Source organism: Pogoniulus pusillus, chromosome 16 (genome assembly GCF_015220805.1).
Source record: "Pogoniulus pusillus isolate bPogPus1 chromosome 16, bPogPus1.pri, whole genome shotgun sequence".
Taxonomy (NCBI): Eukaryota; Metazoa; Chordata; class Aves; order Piciformes; family Lybiidae; genus Pogoniulus; species Pogoniulus pusillus.
Genome location: NC_087279.1, coordinates 4,085,742 through 4,102,248, shown reverse-complemented (window position 1 = coordinate 4,102,248; position 16,507 = coordinate 4,085,742). Strand labels below are relative to the sequence as shown.

The 16,507-nt window shown below is 46.9% G+C and overlaps 1 protein-coding gene and 1 long non-coding RNA gene across 3 annotated transcripts in view; one reads left to right on the top strand and one right to left on the bottom strand.

Annotated features, from left to right (window-relative positions):
• LOC135182289 (contactin-3-like) overlaps nt 1-13,279 on the bottom strand; it is a 163,999-nt gene extending 150,720 nt beyond the window's left edge. For both annotated transcript variants that reach the window (XM_064156187.1, XM_064156188.1), the window contains exon 1: nt 13,104-13,279. The gene's annotated coding sequence lies outside the window, so the exon portion shown is untranslated. The remainder of the gene's footprint in view (nt 1-13,103) is intronic.
• A 746-nt stretch (nt 13,280-14,025) lies between these two features.
• LOC135182192 (uncharacterized) lies at nt 14,026-16,170 on the top strand. The gene is made up of 2 exons (XR_010305085.1): nt 14,026-14,638; nt 15,913-16,170. It is a non-coding gene; the product is annotated as an uncharacterized LOC135182192 (long non-coding RNA).
• Nucleotides 16,171-16,507: the final 337 nt, after the last annotated feature.

Here is a 16,507-nt window from a genome sequence, read left to right as displayed (position 1 = left end):
TCTCTGGTTGGAACTTCAATCAATCAATGTTTAAATATATCCCCCCTGTGAAGTAGCACAAAGATTTCCAATTGCCTTTTAATAACTCTAAGGCAATATGTTCTTAAATCCCAAGGTTAAAAAGGGAACAACTGATATCATTAAGACTTCCTCTGTATGGACCAATGAAGTGAAGCTTAAATTCAGTACAGATCAACGTGATGGAGAAATTGTTAGCGCTTAGCAAGTTCCCATTTCAAGGGCAATTATTTATAATAATGTGCCCTTGTAACTCAAAGTGCAAACAGCAGCCTACCAATTACTCAAGCATTACTCCATTGTGCAAAAAATAAAGTAATTAAAACCACAACAGAAAACCCCTCGTTGTAAAAGTTAAAAGGCTGACACTGCAGACCGAGCGCTGATCTGCTCCTTGGCTCCAGCCTCAGCACCACACAAACAGATGTGAGCACATGGCTTTTCATGGGGCATCCCACCACTATGCTGGGCTGGCCACAGACTCTTTCTACATGATTCTGGGTGTTGAGGGCAGTTGAAAGGCTGTGAGGAAGTACAACCTTCAATAGAACAGCTTCCCTTCTGTGACCATGTCCTTGATTCACCTTTCTCCCCAGCCATAGGTGGCAGCAGGAGAAGAAAGGAAGAGCAGCACCTGTTCCTTCTAACAAACTTCTGCTTTCTCTGCAGCTATCACCTCCTGGAGTACTCAAAGTGACCAAGTTTTAGAGGAGAATGAAGTGTGGATGGAGGGACTTAAGAGCCAAAAACATCAGTAGAACAAAGTCCTGTTCCACCACCTCAATAAATGTTAACAGTTAATACAGTGCTGACCTCTCTAATGAGGCTGTCCTAAGGCATCCCTATTAATTTGTTATATAAGCAACAACAGAAAGCTGTACAATGGGATTTAATTGCTTTACAGCAAGAGAAGAACACTTGTGACAGCCCTGAGACCCTGCCACACCTCTACAAGTGAGGTTTCCTCCTATCACCACTGCTAAGCATCTACTACAGGGCTCAAACTACACCACAGCCCGGATTAGATCCTCCTCACCAGCTAACCATAAGCTTCCAATTGGAAACATATGGCCAAGGAGACAGCCACTGCCAACAGGAGTTAAGGAAGATCCTCAGTTAAGAGCTCTCTCCTATAACTGTGGAAGTGCCAGGAAAAAAATATATCCCACCTTCAAATCTAGAGTAGTTCAATAACAGGCAACAACTACTTATATAGTCATTAAGCCACCTATGCTATTACATTTATGATCCTGCTGGTTTAAAACTGCATATAGATTGCAGCAATTAGTTAGAACTACTACAAAAATACCCTCTGGTCTCTCTTGTGGCAATGGAGAATATAATTTCCTGTGGCAAAATAGAGAAAACTCAACAGAATAACCAAAAAGTTAAATGTATATTCCCCTGACTCCACCTCTGAAGGACTGGAGTTAGTTTTCACCACTATTTTTTACAGCATTTGGATGATTGGATTTGAAATCACAAAGTTTGCAGATGACACCAAGCTAGGAGCAGGTGTGGAGCTGTTAGAGGGTAGGAGAGCCCTGCAGAGGGACCTGGACAGGCTGGATGGGTGGGCAGAGGTCAATGGGATGAGACTGAACAAGGCTAAGTGCAGGGTTCTGCACTTTGGCCACAACAACCCCAAGCAGTGCTACAGGCTGGGGACAGAGTGGCTGAGAGTAGCCAGGCAGAGAGGGAGCTGGGGGTGCTGGTAGAGAGTAGCTGAAGATGAGCCAGCAGCATGCCCAGGTGGCCAAGAGAGCCAATGGCATCCTGGCCTGCATCAGGAACAGTGTGGCCAGTAGGACAAGGGAGGTTGTTCTGCCCCTGTACTCAACACTGGCCAGGCCACACCTTGAGTGATGTGTCCAGTTCTGGGCTCCTCAACTCAAGAGAGATGTTGAGGTGCTGGAAGGTGTCCAGAGAAGAGCGACAAAGCTGCTGAGGGGCCTGGAACACAAACCCTATGAGGAGAGGCCGAGGGAGCTGGGGGTGTGCAGCCTGCAGAAGAAGAGGCTCAGGGTAGAGCTCATTGCTGTCTACAACTACTTGAAAGGAGGCTGTAGCCAGGTGGGGTTGGTCTCTTCTGCCAGGCAAGCAGCAACAGAACAAGGGGACACAGTCTCAAGTTGTGCTGGGGGAGGTCTAGGCTGGATGTTAGGAGGGAGTTGTTGGCAGAGAGAGTGATTGGCATTGGAATGGGCTGCCCAGGGAGGTGGTGGAGTCACCATCCCTGGAGGTGTTCCAGAAAAGTCTGGATGAGGAATTTAGTGCCATGGTCTAGTTGACTGGACAGGGCTGGGTGCTAGGTTGGACTGGATGATCTTGGAGGTCTCTTCCAACCTGCTCAATTCTATGAAATAGTAAAAAGAACATAAAAGGTCTTCAACTAATGGTAATAAAGGCAAAACCTCAACATGCATGCTCAGATGGGATGAGTATATGCCAATAGTTCTTTATCACTGTGCCAGGTGCCTTTAGATCATTTAAGCAGCTGTTCCTAATGGTCCAGCACATACCCAGAGCACAGCACTTTAGTGACCTAGCAGAAACACTCTCCACCTATACTCTGCTTTCTAACTTACTCTAGTAAAATATAAGTGACACAAAAGAATAGGCTGCTTATGTACAACCTACACTGCACTTGGCTGAGATGTTAAATCAGTCAAGATGCTGAAGAAAGCTTTCCTCCCACTCTCCACCTCAGCTTTGTGCACACAACAACCTGCACTCCACTTTGAGCAGCAAGCACCAAAAAAGTTACTGTTTGAATAAAAAGCCATCACAGTAAATGCTGACATCTTAGGCAGGAGTTCCTCGTGCAAAGACTCTGTGTGACCCTGCATGTGTACATTTCACCACCACACAGGACAGATCCTCAATTCCAGATTGATGCTGAGGTAGTGGAATGTGCTCAGAGAGGAGCAAAAAATCTGGTGAGAGGCCTGGAGCACAGCCCTATGAGGAGAGGCTGAGGGAGCTGGGGGTGTGCAGGCTGCAGAGCAGGAGGCTCGGGGCAGACCTCATTGCTGTCTACAACTACCCAAAGGGAGGCTGTAGCCAGGTGGGGTTGGTCTCTTCTGCCAGGCAACCAGCAACAGAACAAGGGGACACAGCCTCAAGCTGTGCTAGGGGAGGTCTGGGCTGGATGTTAGGAGGAAGCTGTTGGCAGAGAGAGTGATTGGCATTGGAATGGGCTGCCCAGGGAGGTGGTGGAGTCACTGTCCCTGGAGGTGTTCAAGAAAAGCCTGGCTGAGGCACTTAGTGCCATGGTTTGGTTGATTGGACAGGGCTGGGTCATAGGTTGGAGTGGATGAGCTTGGAGATCTCTTCCAACCTGTTTGATTCTATGATCTACTGTCCAGCATGCACAGCATAAAGACCATCAAGGGTTACCACCTGCAGCAGCATGCAAGCACCAAGCTCACAGATTGCACTGGGTTGGAAGAGACCTTTGAAGGCTACCTTGTCCCACACCCCTCCTGCATTCAGAAGGAACACCTATAACTCAGGCTGCCCAGGGCAACATCAAGTCCAATCTTGAATGTCTCCAGGGATGAGGCCTCCCTGGGCAACCTGTTCTAGTATTTTAGCACTCATTGTGAAGATCTTTCTCCTTATGTCCAACACAAACCTACCCTGCTCCAGTTAAAAACCCTGACACTCATCCCCATCTCCCACCCTGTCCTGAGCAAGTGTACCAGCATGTGGCTGAGTGGTAGCAAAGAAGGATCCTGTTCTCACAGGTTTAGAGAATGACTATCCTCAGCCAGCAGGACAGACACATCCACACAACCACAATAAGCCTAAACACCTCAAGATGAAGCAAAACCATTTGCTTATATTCAGCCAAAGCAAACAATGGTTTCATATGAGTTCAAGTTCCCAATTTCTCCACATAAAATATTTCCCCAATAAGCAGCCATTAAAACAGTATTTTTCATCTCACACATTTCCACTGGGAACCCTGAGACACACTGCCTTCAACAAATGGAGCATCTTCAAATGCAGAGATGCATGATTCTTCTGTAAATGAGCTGTGAAAATCAGTATGCTTGCAAGCTAAACAAAAATCTATCATTTACTGACCTGCTCTGGATTGAATTAGACAGGACTGCTCCTCAGGTAGTCAAGTACAGCAATATGCTAAAAAATTATTGTCTTCACCCCAGTTGTGGGCTCCTCAATTCAAGAGAGATGGTGAGGTTCTGGAATATGTCCAGAGAAGGGCGACAAAGCTGGGGAGGGGCCTGGAACATAAACCCTATGAGAAGAGGCTGAGGGAGCTGGGGGTGTGCAGCCTGCAGAAGAGGAGGCTCAGGGCAGAGCTCATTGCTGTCTACAACTACCTGAAGGGAGGTGGACTGTAGCCAGGTGGGGGGTGGTCTCTTCTCCCAGACAACCAGCAACAGAACAAGGGGACACAGTCTCAAGTTGTGCCAGGGGAGTTCTAGGCTGGATGTTAGGAGGAAGTTGTTGGCAGAGAGAGTGATTGGCATTGGAATGGGCTGCCCAGGGAGGTGGTGGAGTCACTGTCCCTGGAGGTGTTGAAGCAAAGCCTGGGTGAGGCACTTAGTGCCATGGTCTGGTTGACTGGCTAGGGCTGGGTGCTAGGTTGGACTGGATGATCTTGAAGGTCTCCTCCAACCTGGTTGATTCTATGATTCAATATAAGCAACAGGGATGCTGGCCACACTTTGCATTAAGTCAGACTGTGAGAAAAACACTTCATTTTCCCTATCAATTTACTCCAAAGAGAGGTTTACAGACAAACAAACAAAAAAAAAACCTCAACCAAAACCCAGCTGTAATTTATTATATTTTAAATTTCATAAAAGACCTAAGTATGTTGAGTAATAATCCTCTTTGGAATTGTCAAGGCCTATTGAACTGAAACACACTCCCCAGCCACCAACCCAGCACTGTGATTGCAGCAGGGCTGGAGAAATAATGATTTTTTTTTTTTTGTCTCTTTAAAGTGAGTCAGTAAACAAAACATGGAAATAGAAAGAGTGTTTTTCTAAAAACAATTAGTGCCAGGGTGGTCCATTACTGTTTGGATTAAAATGTAGATGGGGAAGTAATCTGAATTTAACCATTGATTTTCAATCAGGTTCAAACTACTGTCTTGAAGCTACAGTAAAATTTCAGGACTTCCCAGTTCTCCATTATAATTGAACATACAACTGTGTCTTTTCCTCAGTTTGCATACAATGGTCTGAAGTGGAAGGAACCTCCAAAGGCCATTTAGTCCAACCCTCTCTGCAGTCTCAACTAGATCAGGTTGCCCAGAACCCTCTCCAGCCTCACCTTGAATATAGGCTGGATGTTAGGAGGAGGTTGTTGGCAGAGAGAGTGATTGGCATTGGAATGGGCTGCCCAGGGAGGTGGTGGAGTCACTGTCCCTGGAGGTGTTCAGGAAGAGTCTGGATGAGGCACTCTGGTTGATTGGCCAGAGCTGGGTGCTAGGTTGGGCTGGATGACCTTGAGGTCTCTTCCAACTTGGTTGATTCTGTGATCTCCAGGGATGGGGTCCCAACCACCTCCCTGAGCAACCTATTCCAGTGTTCCACTACCCTCACAGTTAAAGAACCTGTTCCTAACATCCAACCTGGATCTGCTCTTTAGTTTGAAGCCACTGCCCCTCATCCTACCTCTGCAGGCCTTTGTCAGTGTTCAAGGCCAGGTGGCTCTAGTGGAGGATGTTCCACCCATGGCAAGGAGGATGGAACTAGATGATCTTTAAGGTCCCTCCCAACCCCAACCACTTTATGAAACAACATATTGAAACAGATCTACAGCAAGAGACACAAAACCTGTCCCTACCCAATGCCTGTGGTGCTTCTCGTGCAGTGTCCACTGTGCCTCGCTTGAGCAGGGCAGGTCTTGATTTCACAGCCCCCCTGGCACTGCCCTCCACAAGTGAGTTTAGTAGGGTAGAACACCTGCTTTTACTTCTCTCAATTTAAAACACAGGAGGGCTGATTTGTGACAGCTGAATCACTTGAACCATGGTGGAATTCTGCCTCAATTTAGCTGAAATCAGAAAAGGAGAGATACCTGCCACCAGCAGTGGGTGGAGGCTCGAGCAGAGGAGCTTTGCACCATCTTCAGCTGTGGGGATTGTAATGTCCTAGGCAGCAGGAGGCTCTCCAGGGTGAGAGGGAGGTTGGTGGCACCACCCTGTAAGATCACTTGCACAAAGTCCTTGTGAGCTCCTTCGTGACCCTTTGTCCTACTAACAGGCATTTCCCCTCCAAACTGCAGGTCAGAAAATGAGCACAGCTACTACACTGAGCCTCCAGCTTGTCCTCTGCCCATCACAGCCAGAAGGAACAAGCCTTTAAATGAATGCAGCTTCCACTCACCTTTGTGCTGTTGCTTCATCAGCCTCTCCAAATATCTACACAGTCACACAAGTATTGCACAGCAAGTGAGACAACACCGAGGGACTGCTTTGAGGTTAGGATTTTGGGAGCTGCTGAGATGGTTTGTGCTCGATTTTTGGCTTAGAAGTTGTTTTCTTTCCTTTTTTTAATTACTAACGGTGGTGGTTTGTTAGAGTTGGTTGCTTGGGGGTTTTTTTTTGTTTATTTTATTGTTGTTTTGGGCTTTAATCTTGAGTTTTGTTTGGTTGGGGTTTATTAATTTTTTATTGGGGGTGCTTTGGGGTTTTTTTTTTTGGTTGTTGATTTTGCTTTGGGGTTTTTTATTTGGTTGCTTGATTTTGCTTTGGGGTTTTTTTTGGTTGCTTGATTTTGCTTTGGGGTTTTTTATTTGGTTGCTTGATTTTGCTTTGGGGTTTTTTATTTGGTTGCTTGATTTTGCTTTGGGGTTTTTTATTTGGTTGCTTGATTTTGCTTTGGGGTTTTTTATTTGGTTGCTTGATTTTGCTTTGGGGTTTTTTATTTGGTTGCTTGATTTTGCTTTGGGGTTTTTTATTTGGTTGCTTGATTTTGCTTTGGGGTTTTTTATTTGGTTGCTTGATTTTGCTTTGGGGTTTTTTATTTGGTTGCTTGATTTTGCTTTGGGGTTTTTTATTTGGTTGCTTGATTTTGCTTTGGGTTTTTTTATTTGGTTGCTTGATTTTGCTTTGAGGTTTTATTTTGGTTGCTTGATTTTGCTTTGGGGTTTTTTTGTTGTTGTTGTTGCTTGATTTTGCTTTGGGGTTTATCTTTTGGTTGCTTGATTTTGCTTTGGGGTTTTTTATTTGGTTGCTTGATTTTGCTTTGGGGTTTTTTATTTGGTTGCTTGATTTTGCTTTGGGGTTTTTTTTTTGGTTGCTTGATTTTGCTTTGGGGGTTTATTTTTTGGCTGCTTGATTTTGCTTTGGGTTTTTTTTTTTTGGTTGCTTGATTTTGCTTTGGGGTTTTTCTTTTGGTTGCTTGATTTTGCTTTGGGGTTTGTTTTTTTTTGGTTGCTTGATTTTGCTTTGGGGTTTGTTTTTTGGTTGCTTGATTTTGCTTTGGGGGTTTTTTTTTGGTTGCTTGATTTGCTTTGGGGGTTTTTTTTTGGTTGCTTGATTTTGCTTTGGGGGTTTATTTTGATTGCTTGATTTTGCTTTGGGGGTTTTATTTTGATTGCTTGATTTTGTTTTGGGGTTGTTTTTTTTGGTTGCTTGATTTTGCTTTGGGTTTGTTTTTTTTTTGGTTGCTTGATTTTGCTTTGGGGTTTTATTTTGGTTGCTTGATTTTGCTTTGGGTTTGGTTTTTTTTGTGTGGTTTGGGTTGTTTTGTTGTTTTTTGCTTTGGTTGGGTTATTTATTGATTTGTTTGATTTGGGGTTTTTTTGTTGGTGTTTTGGGGTGGTGGTTTTTTTTGCAGTGTTTGGGTTCAAACTACAAGACTGCCAGACAAGAAATAAAGAAGCTAATGGCTCTAGGGGGGAAAAAAAAGAGACAATTCAGTCAAGTGTTAAATTTCAAGAGCATGCTCTTCATAACCATAAATGTCAGCCTGCCCATCTGGAATTAGTTTCTTTGACAACAACTTGCTTATTCCCAGTATTTAAAGTTAAAAAAGGTAGCTCAGAGCAAACCAGTTAGAAGAGATCCTTGCCTGAGTTTGGTGCACTGGAGTGGGAGTTAGCGACACAACTCTCCCACAGACAGAAAAACCCTGAGGTTTACTCTCGTTCATTCCAGCGCCCAATAACTGACTGATCAATAAAAACCTCCCAGACAACTCCAGTTATTCCTCCTATTATCTGAACCACTTGCTCCAAAGCCTTTTACGAGCCATACTGCCAGGGCTCATTTTCTGGGGGCTCACCACAGCGGAAGCTCTGCAGCTTGCATTTCAAATGCTTCATGACTTACAGACAAATTTCCTCCTGTGTGCCACCAGGTTTCACAAAGCACTAGAATCCATGTCCTGGTTTCACAGGCTGTCCATTCTCACTAGGCACTTTTCTCCAGAAGAGCATGAGGAAAGGGTGCAGAGACGATTGTTCAGGGCTGAGCACAACTTCAGCAGCTCTGATTGTCATTTTGTTCAGCTGGAAATGTAGCAAGTTCAGCAGGTAATTATTCTTTATATTGATTAAAGTGACACAGATTTCAAGAGAAAACAAATTCTTCTAAGTGTTATCACTCAGGCAAGAAAAAAACCCCTCCCTCATCAGCTATGCAAGACTAAATTGCCATCTGAATTATTATACTTTATTATTATTATGCTTTATTACATTTAAAAATGAAACCAGGGCTATAAGTACTATGAGCTATATTTTAATTGATCTTTCCTCAGACCAGAATTCAGTATGCATATTTTAGCTCAATGCAAAAGAAGAGCAACTCTCTGCATTATTTCACCTGCTGCCCACCAACTTCTTGCCTCATTTAACCAAGTACAAGACTAAGAAGCCAAGATTTCACTCCTGGCATTTCTTTCTCTATCAGTTCCTTGTTTCTTTGTATTGGGCACCACACTAAAGAACTCATAAAACCTATGTACAGTAAGTTTAATGAAGTTAATTTAGTAGTGAAACCTCCTTATTTTTCCCCTTTCCCCTTTTTTGTTATCCAAGCAGTACCCTGCTGGACACAATTTCTTTTTAAAGGCCATCAACTTTGATTTGTTTTTCATCTGTCTCAATGGACACTAGAACAATGTGGCCTTTTGAGCACTGAATCAATACCTGCAAAAAGGAAAGCACTTGGATTTTGCAGACCTGCAGTCTTTAATCCTTTCCCATGTTAAGGCATATTGCAAGGTATCACTGATGATTATTGTTTTTCCTCTCTAATGCATCCTCCTACACCACATGCTAAAAGAAATGTGGATACTCAAGTTTACAATGAGACATTAGGGCTATCACTTTAACTAGCTTCACAAAATCAAAGGTGGGGATGTTATCATAAGAGAAGACCACAGCTCTAGCACCTCTATGCTTCTGCACCTTAATAAAGGTGGGCTAATCACTGGATGATCTTTACTTGGTTTTGCTGAAAGAAGCCACTGAGGGAAATTTAAGCTTTAGTGCTGCAAACCAACAACAAAAAAGAGCACCTGGGAAAGGACTTGGCTGTCACTGCAGATGTGTTTTGCTAAGGACAGCAGCAACAGCAACCATTTCAGAGTATGAGCATCAAGAAAAGTCTCCATTTTGAGTCAGTTTCTGTGGCACACTCAGTTTTAGAGAACCAGAGGAAAAAGTTCCTAAAGTTCTTTAAACAGAAGCTGATTTCAAAGCATCTTGCCATTTAATTCATCTTGACATCACCCATGTACAACGTGAACTTAAGCAGCGCATCTATCACAGTAGTCCCTCGAGCCATTCATTTCCCACCACTTACAGCCAGCAGAGTTCAACCTCAATGCGTCTGTGCATCTCAGGAGACTACAATCTAGTCCTCACTAGTTTTCAAATACCAACTAGAAGGTTACACATTCAAAATCAGAACAAGACAGACCTAGATGTGAAAGTTGGCATCAAGGACAGCAACTAATACACACAAAAAGGAACTTCACACATCAGCAGACTTCCTATTTTCTAGTAAAGGAAGTTCCATCTTGCAGTTATCCCTCAAACCATCCACAGTCGCCATTATACTCAGAGGAGACGCTCACCAGCCACAGTCATGCCTCATCACCTGCAATCCTCCTTTCTCTGTAGGCTTGTTGGCTCCTTAGGCAGGAGCATCACACCCCACAGCACCATTGCCTTGTTTCAAATGTGTAAAAATATCTTGTTTGCAGATTGTAATTAATCTGTGTCCTTTAATATCAGAGCAAACCCTGATAACCACTTCCATTAATCTAAACCCATCATCCTCTGTCTTTTGCAAGAATCATCTCTTCCAGGATGAAAACTAAAAAGATTGAACTGATTTGCAGAAATTTCTATTACAATATCACAAAAACATAGTGATGTGGCAGAAACTGAAGGACAGTGAAGCTTGCTCAAAGAAACAACCCCAAAACCATCCCCTTCTGCATGAGCGGCTGGAAATGTTTATCTGCAGGGGGAAATTCCAGCACAAACGTTGTTGAAAAGCAACATGTAAATGTGGCATCCCTACATAGCTACAGTGACTTGCTCTTCAGGAACGTCAAGAAGTTGTTTTGGTAGGTCTGTAACTCACACACCTGTAAATTCCCAAGTCCAGGGAGTTGCAAAGCATGCAGCCAACAGGATGCACAACTGGATTTCTGTTCGAGACCCTAACTAAGGTCACCAGCATGGAAAGTGAATGACTGCCAGAACTACAGGAGTTATGTGCAGGGCCAGAGCTTGCCACTGCTTTCCAGCAGCTCTGAACCTCACAGGCTTTCTTCAAGAGCCTAGCACTAATTCCTTCCCTCAACATAAAAGGTACCAAGACACAGGTTAATTAGGCAAGCCCCTACCTGATGTTCCATTCATTACACAAGCAGCAAAAACAACTTCGCAAGAAACCCTGCAGCAAACACCCGTGTCAACTCTGACACCACAAAGCAGAGCAGCACCTCCTTCTGCTTTACACGCAGAAAAGAAACCACCAGTGCTTGCTGCACAAAGCCTGGAGCCCATTCCGAGTGCAAGGCAACACTTCCAGGACCGCAGAGAAGTATATAATGCCTGTAGGACTCCTGATGAGCAAGGGAGGTGCCTGTGTAGCAGGCTGAGCTCACAGCACAGGGAAGAACCACAGGGCATCCACATGCCTTTAAATTGCAGCCCCAACATTGAGTTGGCAGCATTTTTAGTAAGAATTATACACTTCCACTGTACCATTTTCCTCCAATGCCTTCACAAATTCACTTGCCAGATTAGTCTGGGAAGCCTCCTGCATAATAAATAACTTTCTGGAATAATTTCACAGAGTAGCTAAACACTTTCAATGCCTCGAAGTTCACTCAGCATCTCCATTAATAATTTGTTCATAACTTCCCATATACATGAAAAAATGATATCACTGAACAAACCTGGCATGCAGCTGAAGCTATAGCTCAAGTTCCTCTTGCAAAATACCAGAGTCAATAGTTTGGAGACTTTGCTCATCCTGCACAAAGTCTTGGTTTCTTTATTGCTGTACCTCTGCACTGATCATAGAAACACCAGTATTATTTTCCCTTCTGTAAAGCAAGCACTTTGGGGACAGCCCCAAATCAGTATGCTAGTGATTTTGTGTGTGTGTGTCAATGTCATCAGTAAGGTAATCATGACTAACCAGCTAACACCCAAGGCTACTGCTGGATCATTTCCCATCAGAAACGCACCGATTTCTCTCCGATGCGCACAACAAAATGGTGCTTGGATTTAGGTTAATCACAGCCAGGCAGCACACTTAATTGGCAACAAGGTCAGAGAGCAATAGAGAGGAGAGCAGCAGCTCACACCCAGTTAGGTATCAATCATCAATAAAAATCACAAAGTTCCAGAAGAGAAGACGTATCACAAGTTACAGAACACACACTGGAGCAGACAGAATCTGCAGAGAGGCTGATACGGAGAGCTACAGAGGGAGAGGAGAGCCTTCTGCTGTGCTGAGCCACTACACCCCGAGAGATACCACTGAAACTTCACCTCTAGCTCAATCTTTTGCTCCAGGTCTGAAGGGAAAGTTCTGCTTTTGTCAGAATTCAGCAGCAACTGAGCGGTCTCAAATGCCTCACATTAAAAAACACATTGATTAGCCAAGGGGAACAAGAAAAAGCTTTTCCAAAAGCCTTCACTAGAAGGATGTGAGGTTTAGGTTGGGTTTTCTTAGCATTCCTACTGACATCAGAGAGAAAGAGAGGAAATAAAAGCTCATACACTCACAATAAGAATTTGAGACAATTATTAGTACTCAATTTAAATCAAAGCCACAGAAGCACAGCTTGAGAACTTGAGTAACTCCAGATTCACTGAAAGCAATTTTCTGGAGAGGAAAAAGAAAAGAAAAGCCACGCAAATCCTCAAATTTTCGGTAGTTTCTACAGCCCGGCACAGCCACTCCGATCAGGCGGAGCAGACGGACCCAAGCAGCACCCAGCTCCGCAGCACTCAGGAGCTTCCAACCCCCCGGAAAGCGGCTGAGGACTAAACGGGTGTTTTGTGGAGCCTTTGCAAGCGAGCGGGAGACGCTCCGGGAGGGGGAAAAGCCGCACAGCTGCTGCCGGTGGCGCAGGCAGCAAGCAAAGGTGCCTCGCTAATGCAATTAACGGCAATCCATCGGGCGAAGCGCGGCGGTGCGCTCGCACCTGTGCTGCAGGAGCACGCACCCGGTCCCCGTGACGCACCTCACCTGGAAGAGCCTGATGTTCCATGCCGGACTGTTCGGCGAGCTGCACCCCAAACCCTACTATCTCCCCCAGACCTGGCAAGGACTCCTGCCGTAGCATCTCAAACACCCCGGGGCTGCTGCCGGCTTCAACCCAAGTAGAGCCGTTCTCCCCGCGGCTACCGCCGCCACCAGTGCCCAGATCGCAGCCCCGCTCCCCTGGCAACTTGAGCGCCCACGGGGCAGCCCCCAGCACAGAACTAACCACCGTTCTGTCGCATCTTCCCTCCGTCCCGCAGGGCACAGGAACCTCAGGGGCGGCAGCGCTGAAGGCAGCCGGGCACCTCGGCCGCCACCCCGGAGTAAAGACCAACTTTGTCCCCCGAAAGTTGCCCACCTCAAAGCAAGCCGCTCCCCGCCGAGCACAGAGCAGCTCACCGATGCCCCTTCAGCAAAGCCGCTCGCCGTAATCCTGCCGCTCCCGCGGCGCCCGGCGCCTCTTCTGGAGCGGCGAGCACCGCGCTCCAGGCGGCGGGGAGGGGCGGAGCGGGCCCGGCCCGGCTCCCGCCCACACACTCCCCCCCACACGCTCCCCTCCGCCCAGGGGCCGAGCCCGGCCCGGCCCAGCCCAGCCGCGGCGCGGCGAGGCGCGGGGCGGGGCTGGGCTGTGCTGGGCGCGGGGCTGGGCTGTGCTGGGCGCGGGGCTGGGCTGTGCTGGGCGCGGGACGGTGCTGGGCGCGGGGCGGTGCTGGGCGCGGGGCTGGGCTGTGCTGGGCGCGGGACGGTGCTGGGCGCGGGGCGGTGCTGGGCGCGGGGCGGTGCTGGGCGCGGGGGGAAGGCAGCGGCGGGAAGGCAGCGGCGGGTTCCCCGAGGGCCGGGGGGCTGTAGGAAGCGCGGAGGGAAGACAGCGGCGGGTTCCCCGAGGGCCGGGGGGCTGTAGGAAGCGCGGAGGGAAGACAGCGGCGGGTTCCCCGAGGGCCGGGGGGCTGTAGGAAGCGCGGAGGGAAGGCAGCGGCGGGTTCCCCGAGGGCCGGGGGGCTGTAGGAAGCGCGGAGGGAAGACAGCGGCGGGTTCCCCGAGGGCCGGGGGGCTGTAGGAAGCGCGGAGGGAAGGCAGCGGCGGGTTCCCCGAGGGCCGGGGGGCTGTAGGAAGCGCGGAGGGAAGGCAGCGGCGGGTTCCCCGAGGGCCGGGGGGCTGTAGGAAGCGCGGAGGGAAGGCAGCGGCGGGTTCCCCGAGGGCCGGGGGGCTGTAGGAAGCGCGGAGGGAAGGCAGCGGCGGGTTCCGCAAGGGCCGGGGGGGAAGCTTCGCTTACCCGGGGTGGTGTGAGGCTGCCCGGTGGGGTGAATGCGCTCCTGCAGCCTGGCGGTGCCACGCAGGGCTGCTCGTTCCCGCCGGGGCTGAGCGAGCTTGGTGTCTGTGGAGAAAGTTGACACACGTAAGAGCTTAGATAAAAGCTCCGTCTAATTTCTGGGCTGGAAGCCGAGGGAAAGAGTCAGGCTCGCGTAGGTCTCTGTGCAGGAGCTGGCTGGAGATTGCATTGAATCTGGCTCCAGCTGATCGCAGTATTGTAGCTGTGTTGCTGTAATTAAGGCTGAGCTGAATTCCTCTAAGCCCTTTTCCTTAGAAGGTTCTATAACAAATAGCAATAAGTTTCCTGAAAGCTCTATTATCTTTCAGGACCCCAAAGCACAGCGAAGCATACATTAGAATAAAGTGCAAATTAGCTTGCTCCGCCTTGGTGGAGCTCATGAATTGCACACCAAGGATGGATTTGGAGCCACAGGGAAGCTGTTGATGCCGGAGAATGGAAAACCTTAGTGGTTGTCTTCTGCTGCCGAGAGGACTCTTGGACATGGGCAGTGATGCATTGCTTCCTGGGCATGGGGAGGAAAAGACAAGAAGCAAACAGCTTGCTTCTCCAGCAAGCAAGAGGTAAATTGCTGCCACCTCTGCTTCCATTTCTGTCTGGTTTTGTGGTGAGTTACTGAACCGTGATGGCTGGGAAATGCTGGCATCTCCTTTGGGACTAGAAGAAACTCAGCACAGCATCTGTTGACCCAGACTTAGCACAGAAGCCTTAACCCAAACTTAGCACAGAAGCCCTTACCCAAAGAAACATCTCCACTTTTCCTTCCGTGTGGAAGTCTGTCATTAAGGAATGTCCAGCGCTGAAACACAGTCACTCCTGTACTGAAATGTGGCATCAGTCTGAGGAAATCATGTCAAAACCTAACTTAGCTCAGAAAAACAAGATGCATTTTTAATTGGCACAGTGTGATTGCAGAGGACTCATAGAGCTGATAGAATAACTGAGATTTAATGAGTTACCATTCCTGAGTTGAGCACTGAGATTGCTGCTCATGTGGTTCAACTCAGCTTTGGCAAAGAGCAGGAGCCTGCACTCAGCCTGCTACTGTAGCTCAGCTGATGAATTACAGTTAGGGTAGCTCCATCACATTGCCAGAGCTCCACTTTGGGCTTTTACTTAGAAGATAATATTAGCTTGTTGCTATTATGGTTACGGCAGGGCTTGGATCCAGCCTTAGTTTTACAGCACACTCTAGCACAAGTAGGAGTATGGTGGCTGTGGACACCTCTATGGGACACTGCCTGAGCATGCATGCACCTGGGAGCAAAGCCCAAACTGCAGATGAGTCTTCCTCAGAGGTCTGCTGTTCAGGAATTCACTACACCTGATTCACTTGGGCTTATGAGAGCTGACAAGGTCAGGCACCTGTGGCGTAGTTCTCCACTTGAAAATATTAGCTTCAGCTGTGCAAGACCAGCATAAGAAGAAGAACCTGTATTTTTATGCTTGACCTACCACAGGAGCTGTTAGAGGTTTGAAAAAGCACTCTGCAGTTTGCCTTCCCTGATGTCCTTTGTCACCTCCAGCCAAGCCCCACCATTTGACTACTTTGGCCAGCTAATATATATATATATAGTGAGGGGTTTTTTTTGTTCAGTTAAGTCAAGGACTTTCAATTCCTATCATAGGTATCAAGTTACACCAAGTAAAAGATGCTTTAAAAAAGAAACTTTCTGAGAGAGGCACTTTATGAGATTGTGAGGTCGAAAAGATGACTCTAATCTTTGAGATGACAAGTAAAAAGGGACATAAAGCGCTCCTTCCCTCACTGACTTTACAGTGAACCAGGCATGTAGACACAGTGGTTTTCTAAGTGCTTCTCCTGTATTCATTGCAGGAAACACAGCAAACATGCACCATCACTTACTGCAGATAATCAGACTGGAGGCAGTCAGTTCTCTGAGTGGCATTGTCTGGCTGACATGTTTTCACACAGTACCTGACACTGTGGTGCCCTCCTGCCACCTCAGGCTTCTGGACCCACGGTAATATATCTATTCATTAATAACAAGTTAATTGCAAGTTTCATGCTGCTTTTTTGGCTTAATGGCTTTTTTCATTTCCACTTGTCATTCAGACATCACTGTCAACATCTCCCAAATTACATGCAAAGAGCAGAGATGCTTCTACTCTAGTGTTGCTTAATTAATGCTTCCTAAGGATTAGAGTGGGGAAAAAGCCCTCAGACTTTAATTTATAACCACGAGTGTAAGCAGGTAAATGAATATGCTATTTAAACTTTCCAATTAATAAATAATTTAATTGGAAGACCCAGTTTAACCCTGTCTATCCTGATCCCAGCTGGCACAGACCCAAGTTATCAGCTGAGCACTTGCTCCCGTTAACTACATCCCCCTGATTGCTCTCTAACTGCCACAGCTGTGTGTTGACTTTCAAGTAATATTTCATTGCCAGGTTCACGTTTTCAACAC